General features: G+C 43.2%; 1 long non-coding RNA gene across 1 annotated transcript; it reads left to right on the forward strand.

The window, feature by feature from the left end:
* The first annotated feature begins 9,808 nt into the window (after positions 1 to 9,808).
* On the forward strand, positions 9,809 to 12,177 carry LOC145430132 (uncharacterized). The gene is made up of 2 exons (XR_013910550.1): positions 9,809 to 10,437; positions 10,672 to 12,177. It is a non-coding gene; the product is annotated as an uncharacterized LOC145430132 (long non-coding RNA).
* The last annotated feature ends 1,005 nt before the right edge of the window (positions 12,178 to 13,182 follow it).

A 13,182-nucleotide genomic window follows, 5' to 3' on the forward strand; every position in this document is an offset into this window, starting at 1 on the left:
TGAAGTTCTGATCGGATTTCTTTGATCAAAGTCTGTGATAAATCATTGAATTGTGTGGTCATTTGCTTGTTCATGTCCTCCCACAACTCTGATTTGATCTGTTCCATATCCTTAGCATTACAGGTCTTGTATCTTTCACCTTTGGCAGCAAAACACTGGACTGGATCAACCATTTCACCATAAACGTGTTCCCTCAGGATTAGTTCTGCTTTAATTTCTGCAAAAGTCAACTGATCATTCATTAGAATTTTTGTTCTGAATTCACCTCTAAGGGCAGTGTCTCTCAAGCCTTCAACCAGATGATCTCTGAGAAGAATATCTTCGTCATTCATACCTCTAGGATCCTTCCTCTTTAACCTGAGAAAATGTTCTTGTAATCTCAGTGCAAATGAACTGATGTCTTCATGTGTTTCTTGGCGAGCGTTGAAGAACTGAGAGCGCAGGACCGAAGCAGTTGTTTTATCCCCATACAACTTAACTCATTAAAAATTAGCTCAGGTGAATTACGCTTCTCTGGTGCTAGAATTAAAATCTCTCCTTTAGCCTTGCCTTCCAAGCAACAAAGTGTTAATTCTGCTCTAAAATCTACAGGAACTCCTTGCAAAGAAAATGTTGTCTGCAAATTACTTTTCCATTCACCTAGACTAATATCTGAATCCTTCCCTCTAAATTTAGTTGTGACCATATTAAACATAGGGATCATACCAAAGGGCCTAAACCCTGCACTAGAAACTGGTGCTTCTCTATTTGGGCCAGACTGTAATTCACTCTGATCAGTCATCTTGCTTTTGCCCACTACAGATTATGGTAGCCAGATTCTGTCGACGACGCCAGTTGTAACACACCCAAAGAAAGATTCTAGGTCTGACCAACCGTCTCTGTCGTGGGCAAAAAGATGACAGTCAATAAAATTCTAAAAGATAATTTATTGACAAAAAAATATATCAAGAGAAAAGATAAAACAGTCCAGTGTCCCATTTATGAATTATATAAAAAACACACAGTCCCAAGGCCAGAGCCAGCTATGCCACACGGCCAGTTGCACTCCACGTGTTGCCTGTAACAGGGTTAGAAGTTGTCCTTGGAGACCCACCACCCTGCAAGCATATAGCCAGTGGTCACTCCAGCCTCTGCAACTCTGCTACCTTTAGGCTGTGGCATATAATAGGCCCTGGCCTGCACAGAGAGACAAAACGACACTTTCACTATAGAATTCATAGCACAAAATCCATCCATCCATCCATCCATCCATCCATCCATCCATCCATCCATCCATCCCAAACATATCTGATTTCATCACATTACATACCTGCACAGAGAGACAAAACGACACAGCAGTGTTTGTAGTGTGGGCTATAAGTAGACCAGTGTATCAGTGCAATCAAGTACACCTGCCTCTAATTAGTCCAACCCCATTCCAGCCATTGGCTCACCAAAAATGTGACACACACACACACACAAAACCACTCCCAACCCAGTGCAACTTCACACAATAATATGGAGCTGAATTAACACAGGCACATTAGTCTACCATGTTACAGTCACTCTAAGTTTGCTGTTCGCCTTCCATTATTGACACATTTGTCAGTACAAAAGCATGTTCGCCTGGTCATTGCTGTCAGGTCAGATTTAACCTTTGGATTTTTCCAAGCTGATTTTCCTGTGTGGTAATTCCAACCATCCAAAGAAGCCTTGTACCAGAAAGAAATTTGTGCAGTGGTATCACAAGTCTGCTGAGGCTAAAATGGAAGGAGGGGTTATATTTCTACTTTAATTCCTACCTTCTGTAATACAACTTAACATACATCTGTGCATTCCAGGTCAAAGTTAGATTTTAAAATGAGAGAAGACTCTGTACTTCATCTTTGCAAGATTGCCATTTTGCCATGCCATTACTGGAACCTGGAACCCCCTAAAAATGTAATGATATCCTGAAACAGAGATTTTGAGTCTCTCCACTCTGTACCCCCATCTTACAGTTACAGACAATATATTTTAACCAAAGTATTTTAGCTGTTATATTGCTGTTGATATAAGGTTATTTCAGTGAACCTAGTCAGTAACACTCACATTTGATCGTTACATTTGTATCTCAGATGGAGTTCCTTCTTCTCTTCCCTCATGATTTACCCTCATTAGTGCTTCATAGTAAATTTCTTTTGGCAAGGTCGGTTTCCCTGGCAACACTACACTGGCAGGAAGATGCTGAAAATAATGAGAAAACCTGTGAGAATGACATGAGCTGTATCAGGAAATTTAAAACAAATCTACTACTAATAATCTAATAATAAGAGTCTGTGAAGGTTCTCAGTCATCCTGATCCTAATAATAAGAGAGCTTTCGGAGCTCTTGTTCTTTCATACTACTATTTTAACCACTTGTACTTGCACATGAGTGAATGTCTGTGATTTCCTTCCACCCTTAAACTTGACTAGAAGAAATGTTGGGAGCCAGATTTATCAAAAAGGGCAGGTAAAAATCCAATCACTGTGCCAGTTACCAGTGGACTTATTTTGTAGATCCCCCTTAACATTTGGACCCTGTATGAACAACGACATGATATTTCTTCTCTTAGAAATCATGCAGTGGTGTCCACCTACAAGTAAAACCAAGCAGAAGTAAATTAAATATGACAAGTATTGAAACATTAACATTTGTCTGTTTCTTGTTTGTACTGTCTGTCACGGTTCTGGGTCAGTGTTGACCCAGCATTTTGAGTTTCTTATATTTTGGTCTATTTTTGCATTATGGATTATTTTCTGATGTTCTGGTGCTTTGTTTATTATTATCATTATAGATCTGTTTCAGTTATTCTTGGTGAGGTATCAGTTCTTAGGTTTTGGGTTCTCATGTGTATTGCAGTTTCTGTTCAGTGTCTAGTCTGTCTCTGTGTCGTGTCTGCATCTTTGTTTAGTGGTTTCTTGTTTCCTGTCTTATTGTGAAAGTCTTTGTCTTATGTTAGTGTGTGCAGCTTAGCTCCCCCATCTCGTTAGCCCTGATCTCCCCCAGCTGTGTCTCCCTTCTGTTACCCATTCCCTGATTACCACCCTGTGTATATTAGCCCTGTGTTGTCCTCAACCCAGTGTCGCGTCGTATCCTCAGACCCTGCCTGTGTGTTCCAGTTAGTGTTTTCATGTTTGGTTTCTGTTTTGTTGGTGCCAGCAATAAAGCTGTGGTTTTCAGTTATATTTCCGTCTCAGAGTCCTGCGCTTGGGTCCACATCTCCGCCTCCCCGCACACAGAGCCCTGACACTGTCTTGTTAAAATAATTTTTTCAGTTTAGATTTTTATCTCAGTAACAGTTAATATTTTTAACTGCTAATATTATTCAGACAGAATACATCAGGATATTATTTTGAGGCATATGTTTTTGTGAGACGCACATGCACTGTGTCACTTGTGTTCTTCTTTGCGCACAACTGGAGAAAAAAACAAAACACAAGCTTGGAAAAATCCCCCTTCATCAGATCCATTGTATGTGTCTCCAAGCTTTTATTATGCTTTTCCTTTTATCCTTTTTTTTCCCTTTTATATAATGCGAGGCATTGAGGTTCATCTCTGCAGCATCTTCTCTTCATCTGCTTTTATATCTGTCAGCTTCTACTAATTGATCCATTATTTTTCTTTATGGATTGTCTTTAATAGTATCCTTCTTGCTTCAGATTTTAGTAACTTGTTAAAGTTAGGATATGTTATTTACGCCATCCGTAAACTGCTAGCGCACAAGACGTGTTACAATATCGTCGAGAAGGAGCGTCTGTCAATCAGCAATGAGCAAGTGATGGAGCAAGCTGGACAGAAAGTACACGCAGTGGATACTGCAGTCTGAGAGAACACTTTAAATAAAACAATTGCACTTAATCACAAACCTGTCAGTCCCTGTGTGTGTGTGTGTGTGTGTGTGTGTGTGTGTGTGTGTAGTGCTGGGTTCCCTAGTAACTAGAAAGTGATACAGTTTATTTATCCTTTAACTGCTTCTGTGGCAATATTTCACGTCTTTGTGGAATCTTGTTGTTGTTCCTCTTTTGAGTCATTTTTATATCTCTTTGTGGTTGTTTTGTGCATCTTTTTAGGTTTTGTTTTAAAATAGTTGTCATACAACTCTGACTTTTTCTTTTTTTTAAAGTGATCCTATATAAGAAAATAGCAACTTTGTGCAGTAACACTGCAGTCAATATTCTACTCGCTGTGGCTCATATGATTTGCTTCTTTGCTCTGAGGTTTTCTGTGTTTAATAAACCACACTGTCATTCATCATTTATCACATACTGATGTTGGAGCAGCTCCTGGCTGATGCATAAATTCAGGCTGTTTCTTGGTAATCTGCAGAATTCTGAAGTCAACCTTCTGAACATGGTGCACAATCTCCAACATACCACTGAATTTTTAAAAAGGACCCAGTGTTTCCTCCTGTCAGCTGTGGTTTCCTCTGATATTAGATCAATATGTTTCAGACCCAATATGTTCAAACTCAGTTACTTTTGTGTCTAGGTTACAGTAGTGAAGGTTATAGCATGTAATTTTTAAATGGTGTTGCACGCGGGGAGATGAGTCGCAAAGTACAGGGTGGGCCATTTATATGGATACACCGTAATAACATGGGAATGGTTGGTGATATTAAAGTCCTTTTTGTGGCACATTAGTATATGTCAGGGGGAAAACTCCTCAAGATGGGTGGTGACCATGGTGGCCATTTAGAAGTCGGCCATCTTGGATACAACTTTTGTTTTTTCAACAGGAAGAGGGCCATGTGACACATCAAACTTATTGGTAATGTCACAAGAAAAACAATGATGTGCTTGGTTTCAACGTAACTTTATTCTTTCATGAGTTATTTACAAGTTTCTCTTTGTTCACAGCCATTGACATGTCGAAGAGGTTAACACGTGAGGAGCGGATCGAAATTGTGTTGATATCTGGTGAACGCAGTAACTGGGTCATTGCAGCAGATTTCAATGCAAGACCCCTTACGAGACCACCCATCTCCCACGCTACAGTTAGCAAACTGCTTGCTAAGTTTCGTGAAACTGGTTCAGTGTTGGATTTGCCAAAATGTGGCTGTAAGAAAACTGTCACTAATGAAGAAACATCAGTGGCTGTCCTAGCTTCATTCAGCAAGAGCCCACAGCGTTGCACTCGCCGCATGTCACTGGAGAGTGGCATCAGTCGAACATCCCTTCGGCAGATATTAGCTACTCACAAATGGCACCCTTACAAACTGTCACAGAACACGGAGTGTTCAGGTAACAGGACCCCAAAGCAGACTCAGCACACCGCAGCTCAGAACTATGTACAAGTTGAACTGAAGAATCTTTTAACAACGCTAAGGAAACGAAAAACTAAGGCTCATGCCACGTGGGGAAACGAGGAGCGTGGAGCCCAGGAGCACCGTAATCGGGACCGTGGGGAAACTGCAACAGAAAGGGGGGGACACAGTTAACAGCATGCAATTTGTCAAGAAATGAACAGCTAGACTTCATAAGTTGCAGAGGCTTATAGGTAGAGTAGGACCGTGGAGCTTGGAGGGGTGAGGTGCCCGTGAAGGGAATCCTAGGGAGGAAGGGAGGCAGTCAGGCAGGAGGACAGGCAGGCCACAGGCTTCCACGCCGAATGCTGGTCACACTGGGAGGAGACTTACGGACTGGTGAGGAGAAGCCGTCAGAGCTGGCTGAAGTAGTCCTCAGGTGATTGCCTCAGATGAGATGCAGGTGGTTTGGAGGCGGCCCAGCCCAAGGGTGTGGCCACCGCAGCCTCCCACGGATCCCTGGATGCCGAGCCACGGGCCGTGACATGCTTCCCTTCGCTGCCTGCGAAGGGAAGCATGGAAGTCAGTGACGAGAGAGGAGTCAAGAATAAACGACCGCGGAACCCACAGATGGTCCTCGGGGCCATACCCCTCCCAGTCCACCAGGTACTGCCACCCCCGCCCGCGCCGACGCGCCGCCATGATCCGACTGACCGTATAAGCGGGATGACCATCAACAAGACGGGGGCTCGGACAGAGGGCACAGAGGACTATGTCGAACCGGTTTGACCTGGGAGACGTGGGACGTGGGATGTATGCGTCAGGAGTTAGGAAGCTTCAGACGAACAGCAGCCGGATTGATGACAGCCTCGATTTCATACAGGCCGATGAAGCGCGGAGCCAACTTGCGGGACGCCACTCGCAGCGGGATGTGTTTAGCAGCCAGCCACACCTTTTGGCCAGGGTGATATGCAGGGGCGCCTGTCGTTGCTTGGACTGCAGGAGAGCCTGGCGGACCCTGCGCCAAATCCGTTGGCAGCGCCGGAGATGATGTGGTGCAGAGGGGACAGCGAGGTCAAGATCATCTGAGATTGTAAGAATTACACTCTTCCTTGAGGAGCTGGGGAGGCCGGTTATGAAATCCAAAGAAATGTGGGACCAGGGATGGTGTGGCACTGGGAGTGCGTGGAGCAGGCCCGCTGGGTGTTTGGTGGACAGTTTATTACGGGCACAGGTGGAGCAGGCCGACACATAGTCTTTTACATCTTTTATTAAAGATTTCCACCAGAACTGTCGTTTTAGAAGGTTAATAGTTCTACTCACGCCAGGGTGGCAAGAAAATCGCGCGGTGTGAGCCCAGTGAATGACGGCTCCACGGGCGGCAGCAGGGACAAAACGCCGCCCAGGAGGCCCGGTACCTGGGTCGGGATCTCCCAGGAGAAGCTTCTTGCGGGACTCCGGAACGGGCCAATCCAGAACTGCTTTGACTTTCGCTGAGTCCGTCTTCACCTGCCCTCCTGCCAATACATAACCCAGAAAAGAAACAGATGAAATGTGGAATTCACATTTTTCCGCCTTGACAAATAGTCTATTCTCCAGCAAACGCTGTAACACACTCCTCACGTGAACCTGGTGTTCCTCAGGGGTTCTGGAAAAAATAAGAATGTCATCCAGGTACACGAAAACAAAGAGATTCAGAAAATCTCGAAGCACATCGTTCACAAGGTTTTGGAAACTCCACAAACTCCAGCTACTGCAGCATCTCAATGAGGATGACCCAGATTGGCGCACAAAATTTGCAGAATGGGCAAAACAAAAATTGGAACAGGAACCTCAGTTGACGCAGAAGATTTTGTTCAGTGATGAGGCAAACTTTTATTTGAATGGTGAAGTTAACAAACAAAACCACCGCTATTGGTCTGACACTAACCCACATTGGATGGATCCCTCCAAGACTGTTGGAACAACAAAAGTGATGGTTTGGTGTGGTATATGGGGTACAACGATAGTGGGTCCATTCTTCATCAATGGAAACCTCAAGGCCACTGGATATTTGAAATTGCTACATGATGATGTGTTTCCCTCTTTATGCACTGAAGCTGGCACGTTCCCTGAGTTTTTCCAGCAAGATGGTGCACCACCACATTATGGGTGCCAGGTCCGAGCATTCCTAGATGAACAGTTTCCTGGAAAGTGGATTGGTCATCGTGGACCAGTTGAATGTCCCCCAAGGTCTCCCGATCTGACCCCTTAGACTTTTATCTTTGGGGTCATCTGAAGGCAATTGTCTATGGTGTGAAGATACGAGATGTGGAGCACCTGAAACTACGGATACTGGATCCCTGTGTTGGCATTTCTCCTGCGGTGTTGCTATCAGTGTGTGAAGAGTGGGAGAAGAGGGTTGCATTGACAATCCAACACAATGGGCAGCACACTGAACACATTTTATAAGTGGTCAGAAACTTGTAAATAACTCTTGAAAGAATAAAGTTACGTTGAAACCAAGCACACCATTGTTTTTCTTGTGACATTACCAATAAGTTTGATGTGTCACATGGCCCTCTTCCTATTGAAAAAACAAAAGTTGTATCCAAGATGGCCGACTTCTAAATGGCCACCATGGTCACCACCCATCTTGAGGAGTTTTCCCCCTGACATATACTAATGTGCCACAAACAGGACTTTAATATCACCAACCATTCCCATTTTATTACGGTGTATCCATATAAATGGCCCACCCTGTAGTTTGCACAGATTAAGCAGGCCAACAAACTAGACAGCCAACTGAGTATGTATGAGTATGCCAGTATAACCCATATTTATTTTATAACATGATGCCGAGTACAGGCTTCCTTTAACCTCCTGAGACCAAACTCTTTCATGGCATGCACTTTTACTATCTCTCTGCTATTTGGGCTTAATAGAGTTCGATAGAACACAATAAAGTACCAATTGAGTAATGATGTGCAAAACTCTTGATCTGGTGTCTGAACACAGAAGCATTTTTCCTGAGTAAAAAAACAAAATGAGAAAGAACAAATGTGCCCCTTTGAGCAGTACGGCTCATTTGATAGCCATTTGTAAGAGCAAAATTTAGTATTGTTGTCTAGACAACCCAAAATGTGATGTCTCCATATTTGGACGGCAGTTCCTCGGAGGTTAAAGAGTCCGTCTTGTTGTATTTTGACTTACAGTTTTTTCTGAATGCTTAAACCCCAACTGTGATTCCTGTAGCACAATCTCTAAAACTATTCAGACTTATAGCAAAACCACTCACTGAGTTTGCAAAACTAAAAGCACAAAAACTGCTTTGCACTCAGTTTGCAATTTTGTAACACACACTTTGCAAAACTGTAGGCACAATTCACTGCACAACACTCAATTACCAAATTTCCAACACACTCCTAGCAAAAGTATACACATGTATGGCTATCGTTAACACTAATTTGCCAACTGTCTGGCACACTTTCACATGTGAAAACTTTTTTAGATAATTAGTTCACTTTGCAATCAGCCTAAGCACTATAATACAGGTAAGCTGTGTGTGCGGAGTACAATGGAGGGAGCAGAAAGAGTGAGAAGTAGAGGAGGCCGAGGAAGAGGACGTGGAGGTGAAGAAGTAGGATGAAGAGGACGACAAGGACAAGGAGGAGCAAGAGGAAGATGAGGAGGAGGGAGAGGAAGATGAGGAGGGGGGAGAGGAAGGGTAGGAAGAGTAAGAAATAGAATTGCTGATGACATCAGAGCTACAATAGTGGACCATGTCATCAACCGTGGAATGACCCTGAGGGTAGCTGGCCAACGGGTCCAGCCTAACTCGAGCCGCTACACTGTAGCAAGTACCATAGGGACATCTTGAAATGAGAATCGGTTAGTACAGTCACTTCGCACAAAGATTTGTAGCACTGCCATATGCCAATGAGAAACACACCAATACCATTGATGTAAAAATACTGAAATTGTTACTTTACAGAATTGCTAGATGACCAGATGCTGGGGGCAGAGGAAGCATGTTCACTGCAGACCAAGTAACCCATATAGTCATTATGGCGATTGCAAATAATCCTATACTTGGAAATAAACACTTGTGTTTGTTTTGATGTACTTGAAGTTTGGATCCCTCTATGCTTATGGATCTATGACAGAAGTATGAGCTCAAACTGACATAGCCTACCTTGTGCACAGAGAAAGCAAAAGCCAGATGTGTTTTGTATTCATACCATCAGTGTGCAGTTGGCGCATTGTGTGCTTAGTAGATGATGGCCTGTGTGTACTGTTTGATACGGAAACACCATTTTTACGAAGGTGTGAAGAGTTAATCTAGCTGTGTTTGCTTTTGCAAGAGAACTACAATGTTTTGATGATTGGGTGACAGGTTTTCTTATTTGTGTGAAGAGTTTTGCAAAATTAGCCAATAGTTACAAAAAATGTGCTTAAGCAATCAGAAAAAACTGTAAAAGAGTGGAGCACCTGTGTTTAAAGGCACATTCTTAGAAATAGGTTTTAGAAATAAGTTCTCTTTCTTGGAGATCCCAAGGCCATATTTCATAAGCCCCATATTACAGTTTTTGCCCGTTGCTTGAACACTATAAACCCATGCTCAGACTAAAGTAACACAACGTGAAGCTTTTGTTACCATACCTCAAACACATGTACCCATACCTTAAACAAAAGCGCTGCTTTGCACCCCAGTACCAATTATGCAACACTCCTACTCCTTTATGCAACACACATGGTCCTGCATGCTACACTCTATTTCATACATAAGACACTTCGCTCACAAAATGAAATCTCAGGGTGCCATTCGGAAAACACATGTATCCAAAATACAAAACACATCGGATAATTGCAACCACTCAAATACACACCTGAAGGCACGTACTTGCAAAACCGAACACCAATTAGCCAACTACAAAAAGCCCTCAGCGTAGCCATTTCAAGAACTTTGCAAGCATGGATGGAGGGAGAGCAAGAGGAAGAGGAAGAGGTAGAGGAGGAGGAGGAAGAGGAGGAGGAGGAGAAGGCCGAAGAGGCCATGAACGGACCCATATTTCTGATGAAATAAGAGCAACTTTGGTGGACCATGTCATCAACCATGGCCTGACTATGAGGGAAGCTGGGCAGAGAGTCCACCCACATCTAAGCCGCTTCACAGTGGCATCTGTAATACGAACATTCCGACTAGAAAACAGGTATGTCTTCACCTCCATACCTTCTGCTCTACTCAGATGGTTTCATAGCACTGTTCTACAGTATATCACATTACCATATCAAGTGTACGGGGTGCTAATGCTCCTTTTGCAGCCAAAGTGGCTGATTCCTTATATTGAAGTACAGTGTTGTACAGTGGATGACACAGTACGTACAGTAAAGTACTGTAAGAAAAATAAGCAAACCGATGACAATATGTGGTTGTATTCCTCCAGAATGACCCGAAGACCTTCTGGGGGAGGACGGCAACGCCTGTTCACACAACAGCAGGAACTTGCCGTTGTGGACCTAGTGAGGGCAGACAATGCCATCCGTCTCCACCAGCTACGACGGAAAATACTTGCAGACAGGCGAGTGTTCAGCAACATAAACCATGTGAGCATCACCACCATCAGACGCATCTTGGGAAAACACAGCATCACCATGAAGCAGCTCTACAGAGTCCCATTTGAGAGGAACAGTGACAGGGTATATATCTTTCTACGTAGCACTCATAATTCTTATTCTCATGTATATATCTCATGTATATCTCATGCACATATCTATCTTTCTTTCTACATAGCACTTTAATTCTTATTGTCTGCACTGAAGCACCGCAGCAATTTCCTAATGTTGTAAACCTCAACATCTGGCAATAAACCCATTCTGATTCTGATTCTGACTTCGAGCTGAATATGTACGGGTACGTGTAACTGTCCCTTACATTTACAATAGAGTATTGGTGAAGTCCAGTAGCAGCTGAATATGTACCATATCAGTACCACATGGATCTATTCTGAGAGCTACACAGGTACCTGTGTGATGGGGTGAGGGTGCCATATGTGTAGCACTGTAGTACAGTGACATGTTCCCCTTTTTTTCAGAGAATCTCGGCCATGGATGGAGCTGCACAGCCTCATGAATACATTTTCATTGATGAAGCTGGATTCGACCTGAGCAAAACAAGACGACGGGGTCGTAATGTAATTGGCCAAAGGGCAATTGTGCACGTCCCAGGGCAGCGCGGGGGAAACATCACATTATGTGCCGCCATAAGCCTTCGAGGGCTTCTGCACCATCATGCAATACTAGGTCCATACAATAGCCAACACATACTCACATTTCTAGATGCTCTCCATAACATAGTTGTACAGAACAGAGCAGATCAGCCCAGGTTTGTGGTGATATGGGATCATGTCAGTTTCCATCGGGCTGCTCTGGTCCAGGCCTGGTTCTCCAACCACAATCAATTTGAAGTGGTATACTTGCCCCCTTACTCACCATTTTTAAACCCTATTGAGGATTTTTTTAGGCTTGGAGATGACGTGTATATGACCACCAACCACATGCCCGCATGCCTCTTCTGCAGGCAATGGAACAGGCCTGCGGCGACATTCAGGTGACAGCAATCCATGGATGGTTTCGACATGCAAGAGGATATTTTCCCCGGTGCCCAGCGGGAGAGGACACTGCTTGCGATGTTGATGAGGTCCTGTGGCCAGACCCCAACAGACGGCGGGATCCATGAGCCCACTTATGCACAATTGTCATGGTTTTTTGTGTTTACAGTATAGTGTTTTTTCTATTGCAGTATTATTGTGTTGTGGTTGTTTTTTTTTTTTTGCTTTATCTGAATTCATGGTACTGCGATGTACACTATTGAGTAGGTCTATTTGCGTTTTTGGTTGTTTGGAAATGTGTCTCCTGTAAATGTGCCTTCTGAATACACAATGGAAATCAAGGACTGCAGTGTTTTATATAAAGAAGACTAGTGTGTTCCCCCTGATCTGTAAGTGTTTGCATATGATGCAAGTATGTGTCATTTTGTCAACAGAGTTACATTTTGACAGAGGAATGTTAGGTTTTGACAGCAGAGTTTAGGTTTTGGGAGTGGAGTTTCATTTTGGCACAGATGTGTATGGTATATTTCCCAGTGTTGTGTCGTGTTTACTTGTGTTTAGAGTTTTGGCACAATGAGCGACGTTTTGCCAAATGTGTTCAAGCAACGGGCAAAAACTGTAAATCTGTTTCTCATTTCATGTATTCTATAAAAATTGTAAACATTAGTAGCAGAGATGGACCGATCCAATATTACCTATCGGTCAGATACTGACCCAAATTACTGGATCGGATATCAGCGAGAAATAAAAAATGTAATCCGATCCATTAAATATCAAAAAAGCACCTCACAAAACTTGCTACACGGCGTAACTCGGCTCATAACCGTAGCACGTGTTAGAGCGCTGTGTGTATTTGTAGCCTCGCTACCAAATCAGCATATCATCTCTGAGGAAGTTATCCCAGAGAGAAGTAAAGCAAGTGTGTAAGTTCATCTCTGAATGTTTGTAAAGCATTCCCACGTTAAGCTTAACAACCAATATATGGAGCGACTGCCTCTCTCTCCCTCCCCTTCCTGCTGCTACTTCAATCGGGAAACTGCTTAATGATCAGCTGATCAGCTTTTCTGTTGTGAGTCCGTCTCTCTTCTTTGTTTTTGGCCCATTTTGCACCAGAAAGAGGAAACCAGCGGCTGAACAACAGCAGCACGTTTAACCTTGATAAGCTGTTTTTAGAATTTATTTACAGTTTTTTCTGATTGCTTAAGCACATTTTTTGTAACTATTGGCTAATTTTGCAAAACTCTTCACACAAATAAGAAAACCTGTCACCCAATCATCAAAACATTGTAGTTCTCTTGCAAAAGCAAACACAGCTAGATTAACTCTTCACACCTTCGTAAAAATGGT

The sequence above is a fragment of the Astatotilapia calliptera genome, chromosome 7 (genome assembly GCF_964374335.1).
Source record: "Astatotilapia calliptera chromosome 7, fAstCal68.1, whole genome shotgun sequence".
Classification (NCBI taxonomy): domain Eukaryota; kingdom Metazoa; phylum Chordata; class Actinopteri; order Cichliformes; family Cichlidae; genus Astatotilapia; species Astatotilapia calliptera.